The sequence below is a fragment of the Elgaria multicarinata genome, chromosome 11 (assembly GCF_023053635.1).
Source record: "Elgaria multicarinata webbii isolate HBS135686 ecotype San Diego chromosome 11, rElgMul1.1.pri, whole genome shotgun sequence".
Lineage (NCBI taxonomy): Eukaryota > Metazoa > Chordata > Lepidosauria > Squamata > Anguidae > Elgaria > Elgaria multicarinata.
In genome coordinates, this window is record NC_086181.1 from 35,813,744 (window position 1) to 35,825,723 (window position 11,980).

Genomic DNA, 11,980 nt, shown 5'->3' on the forward strand with positions numbered 1-11,980 from the left:
TTCCCCAAAGTTAGGGTGGGTAGCAGTGCTGTGTTTCTATCTCTTATTCTTGGCTTAGTATATGATTTCAGGTTGTGTTTGTGCATTTGGTGGGGCTACTGTGTTAAAAAACACTGGGAAAAGTCCATTCAGATGAAGAAAGAGAAGTTTCCCAGAATCCCAAGTTACCCGCTTTGCCTATGCCCTCCTCTAACTTTGGGATCATGTGATCATGACTGGGAGCTGACTCTGCCCCTCAGCCCTTTGAAAAAGGTATTTTTTCCGCCGATTTTTTAAAAAATTCTAGCGCGCGACCCGCACGACGCAGAGAGGTGAGAGTAGTCTCAAAATGACCCCCATCCACGACTCTCTGTGCACAAGAATTTTCAGAACGATAGCTTAAAAATCAACCCAGTTATCCCCGATTGTTTTCCGCAATGCAATCCTATGGGCGAAAACCTCCGTTTTAGGGATGTGCTCCGCTCCGATTAGGAGCGTAGAAGCAGTAGCGGATTGGCCTGCTCCGCCTTACCCAGAGGCGGAGTAGGAGCGGACCGCGGACCCCCTAGAAGCAAGGCGAAGAGAAGCGACCATTTTTCGGAGCTCCGAGTTCAGGCGGAGCGCTCCGGTCGCCATCTTGAAAACATTTCGCCATAGGATTGCATTGCGGCAAATAATCGCGCATAACTACGTTGTTTTTGAAGCTATCGTTCTGGAAATTCTTGTGCACAGAGAGTCGTGGATGGGGGTCATTTTGAGACCACTCTCACCTCTCTGCGTGCTGTGGTTCACGTGCAATATTTTTTAAAAAATCGGGTCAACCGCGGGGCTCAAACTGCGTTTCGGCTTTTTGCCCATAGGATTGCATTGAGGGAAAGAATCGGGGATAACTGGGGGGGGTTTAAGCTATCGTTCTGAAAATTCTTGTGCACAGAGAGTCGTGGATGGGGGTCATTTTGAGACCACTCTCAACTTTCTGCGTGCTGTGGTTCACGTGCAATATTTTTTTAAAAATCGGGTCAACCGCGGGGCTCAAACTGCGTTTCGGCTTTTCGCCCATAGGATTGCATTGAGGGAAAGAATCGGGGATAACTGGGGGGGGGGTTAAGCTATCGTTCTGAAAATTCTTGTGCACAGAGAGTCGTGGATGGGGGTCATTTTGAGACCACTCTCAACTTTCTGCGTGCTGTGGTTCACGTGCAATATTTTTTAAAAAATCGGGGTTTGGGTTTTTTTTATTTATTTATTTTTTTTTTTTGGAAGCGATGACAGGCACATTCAACTCCCAATCCTGATGAGAATTGATCTCCTCAGAAAGCATCCTCCTCCAATCCCAGCGTTGGAGGGGGGACTAAGGCAGACCCACCCTGAGAACTTTCTGTTTTGTGTCTCTTTGTGGGTTGGCGTTCGTGGAGGGAACACTTAGTTAGTTAGTGCTCCTGCTTTGGACTTTGGAGATAGATTAGGATAGGTTTAGTTTGGCGCGTGTGTGTGTTTGTTTGCTTCTTTCTGACTTGTAGCTTAGTTTGCCCTGTGTTTTCCCCTTACTTTGATTTAATATAAACTTTATTTTTGAATTTTGGAGTGTGTGGTTGGGTTGGTTGCCCTACATTTATATTCTTAAACATATTTTATTATATTCTTTCACATAGTCCATTAGTATATATTCTCATACATATTATATTAGTATTCATATTTTGTTCTTCTTATAGTAGTGGTTGGTTCTTTTTCCCCCTCCCCTCTCTTAAATCCTGATTGTGTTTCCTTCTATCTTCTATATACCAAATATACCAAAAAAATTGGATTCTCTTTTTCTTCTCTGTGTAACTTCGACGGAGTGGGCTGCTTTTGTCAAGTTCAACAGGCAGCCACAGATTGAGCATTTTGGGGAAAGCATACGCACACCATTTCCCTATTCTTAAACATATTATTATTATATTCTTTGACATAGTCTTAGTAGTCTATTAGTATACATTCTCATACATATTAGTAGTAGTATTCATATTTTGTTCTTCTTATAGTAGTGGTTGGTTCTTTTCCCCCCTCCCCTCTCTTAAATCCTGATTGTGTTTCCTTCTATCTTCTATATACCAAATATACCAAAAAAATTGGATTCTCTTTTTCTTCTCTGTGTAACTTCGACGGAGTGGGCTGCTTTTGTCAAGTTCAACAGGCAGCCACAGATTGAGCATTTTGGGGAAAGCATACGCACACCATTTCCCTATTCTTAAACATATTATATTATATTCTTTGACATAGTCTTAGTAGTCTATTAGTATACATTCTCATACATATTAGTAGTAGTAGTATTCATATTTTGTTCTTGTTATAGTAGTGGTTGTCCCATTTCTTGTCCCATTTCCCTACATTTATTAGTAATATTCTTAAACATATTATTATATTCTTGTAGATATTCTTAGTAGTAGATATATATATATATATATATATATATATATTAGTATATTCTCATACATATTAGTAGTAGTATATTTTATTGTTCTTGTCCCATTTCCCTACATTTAAACATATTATATCTTCTTATACATATTCTTAGTAGTACCTTATACATAGTATTAGTAGTATTAATATTTTGTTAGTCATCATGAAAAGAGGAAGCAGGCGTGCTGAAAGCAGCAAGGCTCAGTCTGCCAGCAGTAAGCAGGCTTCCTCTCCTCCTGTGAAACTCAAACGGGCAACTCCTTGGCTGACTGCTCCAAAACAGAAGCAGGACAAGCAGCAGGCAGAGCCACTCTCTTCTGCAACTTGTGCCCGGCGTTCTCTTTTTGAGGGTGGGAATGGGAAAAGTGCCCGTTTGCAAGAGGCACGTGGCAGCAGTGCCATTAGAGGAGGAGGAGTATCCCCAACTCCTTCATTCTCCTTTCAGCCCACGAGCCCGATGATGGACCTAGACGAGGTCCTCAGCACAGTGGAGGGGGGGGAGGAGGAGGAGGAGGCGGTGGGCCTCCAGGATGTGGGGGCTGAGGAGGAGCAGCAGCAGGCCGAGGCTCTCTCCCCAGTCTCATCCCACACCCCTGTTTCTGTGGCAACACCAGAGAGCTCAGGCGGGCAATTGGTGGTGTCACCACGGAAACGAAAGACAAGCATCGTGTGGGACCACTTTGAGTTGGGAGCGGATCCCCGCTTTGCTGTCTGTCGCCACTGCAAACTCAGCCTAAGCAGGGGTTCATCGACAGGGCATTATGGAACCAGCAGCATGAAGATGCATCTTAAGAGGCAGCACCAGTCGGTCTTGCTGGGGAAAGAGGCGGGCAAGGCGACTGGTTCCAGGGGAAAGCCGAAGGCGGCGGCTGCTGCTGCTGCTGCTGCTGCTGCTGCTGGCACTTCCAGTCTCAGCTCTCCATCTCCCATCCCCACAAGGGTTAGGCAGGCAACCCTGCCGGAAATGGGGTGGGGGAAGTATGGAACCACAAGATGGCGTTTTCCAACGCCCTCCCAGATCACCACGTCAATCGGTGAGATGGTGGCGTTGGACGACCAGCCATTCAGCCTCGTCGACAACGCAGGCTTCAAGAGGCTGATGGCGCTTGTGGTGCCATACTACAAGCTGCCGTGTCGCACCACCCTGAGCAGGCGGGTGGTGCCTTCCCTGTACCGTTCCTGCAGGGAGTTAGTGCTGGGTCGTCTGTGCCAGGCAGAGGCACGGATGGTGCACTTCACCTCGGACATTTGGTCCAGCGAGGGCGGAGTGCACGCTTACCTGTCCCTGACGGCACACTGGTGGGCAGCCGTGGGGCAGGAAGGATCCAGCACTACAGGGACTGGCAAGGAGGGCTACTGCTGGGCCCTCCTCCACACGCAAGTGATGGACCAGTCCCACACGGCAGGGGAGATTACGGAGGCCATGAACCGCATGGTGGATGGGTGGCTAGCTGGGCAGAAGGTCACCCGCGGTTACATGGTCACGGACGGGGGAGCCAACATGGTGAAGGCGGTGCGCGACGGCGGATTCGAGGGCGTCCGCTGCATCGCGCACGTCTGGAACCTGGTGGTGAGGGATGGCCTTGGGATGGGCAGCAGCAAGCCCAACCTCGGTCCCCTGTCCGGGATCCGTAACCTCCTGGAGAGCTGCAGAAAGGTGGCAGGCCATTTCCACCACAGCGTCAAGGGCAGTCGCTTGCTGCGGGAGAAGCAGGAGGAGTTGAATCTCCCGCAGCACAGGCTAGTGCAGGATGTGGTGACACGCTGGAACTCCACCTACCTGATGCTGGAGCGGATGGTGGAGCAACAGCGTGCCATCCACGACTTGTTCAGGGTCAGGGACATGGGCGTCCACCACCTGGGCAAGCAGCAGTGGGACGCCATGTCCCAGCTGGTGGCGGTCCTCAAGCCGTTCCTGAACGCCACCGAGACCCTGAGCAAAAGCTCTGCCCTCCTCAGCCAGGTGATCCCTGTATGCAGGCATCTCCAGAAACAGATGGGCGACTTTCTGGAGTACAGGGATCCCGTCACCGGCAGGCGCTTCGAGCCCGAGGTCCGCGAAGCGGTGACTAGGCTGAGGGACGGCGTGACGCGGAGGCTGGAGCCCATCCAAACCGACAGGGTCCACATGTTGGCAGCCATGTGCGACCCTCGTGTGAAGGATGGGCTTTGTGGGCCAAATAGCAGGCAGCACTGGGTGGAAACGCTGGTGGGCGAAGTGCGGGCGGCATGGGCCAAGAGGGTGGGGCAGAGTGAGGCAGAGGAGCAGGCCACCCCTCCCCGCAGCAGCACCAGCAGCACCAGCAGCAGCCTCACCTGCATCCCTCCCAGCAGCAGCACAGGCGAGGGGTATTGGGAAGAGGCTCTGCACACCGTGTTTGGGCAGAGACCCTCCCCAGCCACCAGCCAGGATGACGCTGCAACCACCGTGCAGCGTTACCTGTCAGAGCCCATCGAGGACTCCTCCATGGACCCCCTGGCCTACTGGTCATCCCGTTTTCAGATTTGGCCGGACCTGGCGCGGGTGGCCATGGATCGACTCAGCTGCCCACCCACCAGTGTTCCAAGCGAGAGGGTGTTCTCTATGGCGGGCGACATAGTGACCCCTCACCGCTCTCGCTTGGAGCCAGACTTGGTGGAGCAGCTGGTCTTTCTGAAGGGCAATCTCCCCCTGCTGGGATACCCCACCCTCAAGCCCTCGTGGGAGTGACAGGCAGGCTCCCTTTAATTCCACCCCTCCTTGGGTTGGCAGGCACACTACAGTTCAGGCAGGCTGGTTTTTTCTCTGTAGGCACTAGGCAGAGTTTGTCACCGTGCGTGTGTGTGACTGACTGTGAGGGCAAAGCACCGCACTTGAGTTCATTTCATTTCTGTGGCGTCCGGTACAGCTTAGTCAACTCATCCGGATAGTTTTCCACCCAGTTCCAAAAGACTCCATTTATTTATTTATTTATTTATTTATTTATTTATTTAATTACATTTATATACCGCCCCACAGCCGAAGCTCTCTGGGCGGTTTACAACCGTTTGTCCATGATTGACTGCACGTTTAGGTGAGGTGCAAGCAGGGGGCAAGGCAATGCCTGGCACCACCACCACCACTAGCCAGGCTGCCTCTCTCCAGCAGTCCACGGGTCGCCCTTTGGAGTGCCCTGGGAGTGGAAGACGTACTCCCTGATCCAGAAGTATGGTTTTTTGAGAAGCAAACAGGCGAGTCCTCGCCTTTGAGAAGCAACCTTTCACTTGAACTCATGGAAGTCATTGACTTCAGCACAGCCACTACATAGAGGCTGTGGACCTCTGGGTGACTCCATCAGTGTGCTGATTTTGAGAAGCAACCTTTCACTGAAACTCATTCACTTCCCCAATTGAGGGTGAGGGAGGTTACACTCCAGCAGTCCACGGGTCGCCCTTTAGATAGCTCGGGGATCAAATGGAGTCCTTGATCTGTGTGCTGATTTTGAGAAGCAACCTTTCACTGAAACTCATTCACTTCCCCAATTGCGGCTGGTACTCCAACAGTCCACCGAACGCCCATAGCACAGCCACTTAGTGCATAGGGACAGTTTAAGTTTCCTCCTGAGAAGTGAGCACTCACTTCAACTCATGACAGCCATTGACTTCACCACAGCCACTACTGCGGATGCTGTGGTCCTCCAGGATGTGGGGATAAGTAGCAGTCGCTGGTCGAGCTTCTCTCCCCAGTCTCATATGGAGCAATTTTGAGCTCTCACTTCGACTTCAAGTTCAGACACTTGAGCACAGCCCCTACGGTGGAGGCACAGCTGGCCGTGCCTCTCTCCCCAACCACTGACTGCACAGGGACAGTTTAAGTTTCCTCCTGAGAAGTGAGCACTCACTTCGACTCATGACAGCCGTTGACTTTACCACAGCCACTTCCTGGTGGATACTTTGTTCCACCACGATGTGGGTGAGGAGGATTAGTTGCAGCAGCTGGCCGTGCCTCTCTCCCCAACTACTGACTGCATAGGGACAGTTTAAGTTTCCTCCTGAGAAGTGAGCACTCACTTCAACTCATGACAGCCATTGACTTCACCACAGCCACTACTGCGGATGCTGTGGTCCTCCAGGATGTGGGGATAAGTAGCAGTCGCTGGTCGAGCTTCTCTCCCCAGTCTCATATGGAGCAATTTTGAGCTCTCACTTCGACTTCAAGTTCAGACACTTGAGCACAGCCCCTACGGTGGAGGCACAGCTGGCCGTGCCTCTCTCCCCAACCACTGACTGCACAGGGACAGTTTAAGTTTCCTCCTGAGAAGTGAGCACTCACTTCGACTCATGACAGCCGTTGACTTTACCACAGCCACTACTGTGGATGCTGTGGTCCTCCAGGATGTGGGGATAAGTAACAGTCACTGGTCGAGCTTCTCTCCCCGGTCTCGTCCCACCCCTCTTCCGCTGTAACCCTGTCTTTGAGAAGCAAGCTGTCACTTCAACTCATGGACTTCCCCTATGTGCGGGTGGTACTCCAGTAGTCGACCGATCGCCCATAGCACAGCCACTTAGTGCGTAGGGACAGTTTAAGTTTCCTCCTGAGAAGCAAGCTGTCACTTCAACTCATGGACTTCCCCTATGTGCGGGTGGTACTCCAGGTGTCCACCGATCGCCCATACCACAGCCACTTTGTGTGTACGGACAGTTTAATTTTCCTGAGAAGTGAGCACTCACTTCAACTCATGGACTTCCCCAATTGCGGCTGGTACTCCAACAGTCCACCGAACGCCCATATCACAGCCACTTAGTGCATAGGGACAGTTTAAGTTTCCTCCTGAGAAGTGACCTTTCACTTCGACTCATGACAGCCATTGACTTCACCACAGCCACTTCTCGGTGGATGCTTTGTTCCACCAGGATGTGGGTGAGGAGGATTAGTTGCAGCAGCTGGCCGAGCGTCTCTCCCCAGTCTCGCAATTCAAGTTATCTGAGAAGTGAGCTTTCACTTCGACTCATGGACTTCCCCTATGTGTGGGAGGTACTCCAGCAGTCGACCGATCGCCCATAGAACAGCCACTTAGTGTGTACGGACAGTTTAATTTTCCTGAGAAGTGAGCACTCACTTCAACTCATGAAACTCATGAAAGCCATAGACTTCCGAAGCAACCTCTCTCTCCTCAGTCTCATCCTCTTCCTCTTCCCCTTCTGCTGTAACCCGTCTTTGAGAAGCAAGCTTTCACTTAAACTCATCATTCACTTCCCCAACTGAGGGAGGTAAAGTCCAGCAGTCCACGGGTCGCCCTTTGGAGTGCCCTGGGAGTGGAAGACGTACTCCCTGATCCCGAAGTATGGTTTTGAGAAGTAAGCTGTCACTTGAACTCATGAGCCTCTGTGCAAAAGCTGTCCTTGTGTGTGTGGTTGTGAGTGTTACTGCAGCTGCCTGTCTCGCTGCGAAAATGAAACAGGCAAGTCCTCGCCTTTGAGAAGCAACCTTTCACTTAAACTCATGGAAGTCATTGACTTCAGCACAGCCACTACGTACAGGCTGTGGTCCTCTGGGTGACCCGATCAGTGTGCTGATTTTGAGAAGCAACCTTTCACTGAAACTCATTCACTTCCCCAATTGCGGCTGGTACTCCAACAGTCCACCGAACGCCCATAGCACAGCCACTTATGCATAGGGACAGTTTAAGTTTAATGAGAAGTGAGCACTCACTTCAACTCATGGACTTCCCCAATTGCGGCTGGTACTCCAGTAGTCCACCGAACTCCCATAGCACAGCCACTTAGTGCATAGGGACAGTTTAAGTTTCCTCCTGAGAAGTGAGCACTCACTTCAACTCATGACAGCCATTGACTTCACCACAGCCACTACTGCGGATGCTGTGGTCCTCCAGGATGTGGGTGAGGATTAGTCGCAGCAGCTGGTCGAGCTCCTCTCCCTGGTCTCGTCCCACCCCTCTTCCGCTGTAACGCCCTCTTTGAGAAGCAAGCTGTCACTGAAACTCATGAAAGCCATAGACTTCTGAAGCAACCTTTCACTTCAACTCATTGACTTCCCCTTTGAGAAAAAGCTAAGCTCCAGTAATGCACCGTTTTTCCGTGGGACAGCTCTCTTTCGAGAAGCTGCACTGCATATGCAGCAGTGCCATGGCTTTGAGAAGCCGAGACCCATCCCAGCCACCGGGAACCGGAGGAAAACTCCAGCAGTCCACGGGTCACCCTTTAGATAGCTCGGGGATCAAATGGAGTCCTTGATCTGTGTGCTGATTTTGAGAAGCAACCTTTCACTGAAACTCATTCACTTCCCCAATTGCGGCTGGTACTCCAACAGTCCACCGAACTCCCATAGCACAGCCACTTAGTGCATACTAGGGACAGTTTAAGTTTCCTCCTGAGAAGTCAGCACTCACTTCGACTCATGACAGCCATTGACTTCACCACAGCCACTTTGTGTGGGATGCTGTGGTCCTCCAGGATGTGGGGATTAGTAGTAGTCACTGGTCGAGCTTCTCTCCCCGGTCTCGTCCCACCCCTCTTCCGCTGTAACCCTGTCTTTGAGAAGCAAGCTGTCACTTCAACTCATGGACTTCCCCTCAGAGAAAAAGCTAAGCTCCAGCAGTCCACCGATCTCCCGTAGCACAGCCACTACGTTTCCTGAGAAGTGAGCTCTCACTTCAACTCGTCTTGTAGTGCGCCCGCCGAGTTGAGCACAGCCACTACAGTGGAGGCGCCTGCCCGCCTGCCTGGGAGCCATCCTTGTGAGGTAGCTGGATCTTCTGGGACTGACTCCCCCACAGATCTATGGCTTACTTGTGCAAGGTACCAGCTTTTCTGGGCCTGCCAACCCATGCCTGCCTGCTTGTCTGCCCGCCTCCCCCGGGGTGCTGCTGTGGTGGGGCATCTGCCAGGACTGACTCCTCGCCTGCTCTGCCCGCCTGGTGCCTGGGAGATGGGCTTTGCGGTTAGTGGCCAGCACCCTCCGGCACGCTTGCTCCCAGTCGTCCTCCTCTGTGCCCCTCAAGGCGTAACTGCTGGCTTAGAAAGAAAGAACCAGCCATCTTTGCCTCACTTTGCGCCCACTTATGGGTTGGTTTGCTATGCGTTAGTGCTCAAGCCATCCTTGCGGCACTACAATGCATGCTGCCTGCCTGCTTTCCCTCCCTTCTCCCCTTCCCGCCTTGCAGCGATGGTGTATGTGTCTTGCTTTGACTAAGGGGAGAAGTCCTTCCTGCGCTCACTTAGACTTTATCAAATTCAATAATCCCTTTTTCAAATGTGCCAGAAGATTTAGGGTTATCTCGTGGCATGTTGGGATTGCCTTGGAACTGGCCCCATTGAGCTGTCTGCAATTGCAACTTTAAATCCCTGACATACTGGAGTGTTCAAATTTCAAAAGTTCCCCTAACATCAGGGGATGATGGGATTGCCTTGAAACTTGGTGTCCATGGGGACACATGGGTAAGCTGTCATGGGACCAAAGGATAGGTTTCTAACGTGCAAATTGACGTAGTTGTAGAATGGGACTTGATTTGGGGTGAGTTAAAAAGTTTAAGCCGCGCCAAAAATCAGGGGATGATGGGATTTGCTTGCAACTTGGCGTGCATGTGGACACATGGATAAGCTCTCATGGTGCCGAGTTTGAGGTTTCTAACATGCAAATTGACGGAGCTATCCCAAGGGGTGTGAATGGGGTGCCCGATTTTCATAAATTCCCCAAAAATCAGGGGATGATGGGATTGCCTTGAAACTTGGCATCCATGTGGACACGTGGATAAGCTATCATGGTGCCGACTTTGGGGTTTCAAACATGCAAATTGACGTAGTTGTAGAATGGGACAATTTGGGGTGAGTTAAGCCATGCCAAAAATCAGGGGATGATGGGATTTGCTTGCAACTTGGCGTGCATGTGGACACATGGATAAGCTCTCATGGTGCCGAGTTTGAGGTTTCTAACATGCAAATTGACGGAGCTATCCCAAGGGGTGTGAATGGGGTGCCCGATTTTCATAAATTCCCCAAAAATCAGGGGATGATGGGATTGCCTTGAAACTTGGCGTCCATGTGGACACGTGGATAAGCTATCATGGTGCCGAGTTTGAGGTTTCTAACGTGCAAATTGACGGAGCTATCTAAAGGGGTGTGAATTAGGGTTATGGGTGGTGCGTTAGAGGGTAGAGCCGCGCCAAAAATCAGGGGATGATGGGATTTGCTTGCAACTTGGCGTGCATGTGGACACATGGATAAGCTGCCCTGGTGCCGAGTTTGAGGTTTCTAACATGCAAATTGACGGAGCTATCCCAAGGGGTGTGAATGGGGTGCCCGATTTTCAAAAATTCGCCAAAAATCAGGGGATGATGGGATTGCCTTGAAACTTGGCGTGTGTGTGTATACGCCCATGAGGTGTCATGGTGCCAAACGTGAGGTTTCTAACTTCAACGGAAAAAAAGTTGTTTACTTTTTTAGCTTTCAATGCAACCCTATGGGGGGGCAAAAACGGAGCTCCGGATCCGGATCCGGAGCTCCGAGCGGAGCGGAGCGGAAGTGGGCGGAGCGGGGGCGGAGCGGAGCGACCCGCTCCGGAAAATGGCGGATCTGCAAGTGAAGCGGAGCGGGGGGTCCGTGCACACCCCTACTCCGTTTGACCCGCGCTGTCCCTGTTTGTAATGTTTGTTTATCCGATTTTTTAAAAAATATAGCACGCGAACCACATGACACAGAGAGGTGAGAGTAGTCTCAAAATGACCCCCATCCACGACTGTCTAAGCACAAGAATTTTCAGAACGATAGCTTAAAGCCCCCCCCCAGTTATCCCCGATTCTTTCCCGCAATGCAATCCTATGGGCGAAAAGCCGAAAATCACCGTTTGAGCCGCGCTGTTGACCCGATTTTTAAAAAATTCTAGCACGTGACCGGCACGATGCAGAGAGGTGAGAGTAGTCTCAAAATTACCCCCATCCACGACTCTCTGTGCACAAGAATTTCCAGAACGATAGCTTCAAAAACAATGTAGTTATCCGCGATTATTTGCCGCAATGCAATCCTATGGGCGAAATGTTTTCAAGATGGCGACCAGAGCGCTCCGCCTGAACTAGGATCTCCGAAAAATGGTCGCTTCTCTTCGCCTTGCTTCTAGGGGTCCGCGGTCTGCTCCTACTCCGCCTCTGGGTAAGGCGGAGCAGGCCAATCTGCTACTGCTTCTACGCTCCTAATCGGAGCAGATCACATGCCTAATTGAGATATCCTTCTTCCATGAATTTCTCTAAACTCCTTTGAAATTATTTTACAAGGTGAAAAAACTCACAGAAAAATGGTTTTACAAAAATTCTTGGTCAAACGGGCAAGACTGCCTCATATATATACATGTATTCCTGGCGATTCACTATGGATGTTGGGATCCTTTGCACAATCCCTTTTGAGCTTGTGGAATGGCTAGAGAGAGGTCATCAAACCCTGTGTGGTTTCTGGACACTCAGTCAAGTACCTGGCTAGTTTTAATAATGGTGCTCTTCCTTCAAAATGGATTCCAGTCATTTATGCAACTTTCCAATTTTCCATGCAGCTTCCCCAAGAGATGCATCTGCATTCAAGCCAGGCCCCTCAATTC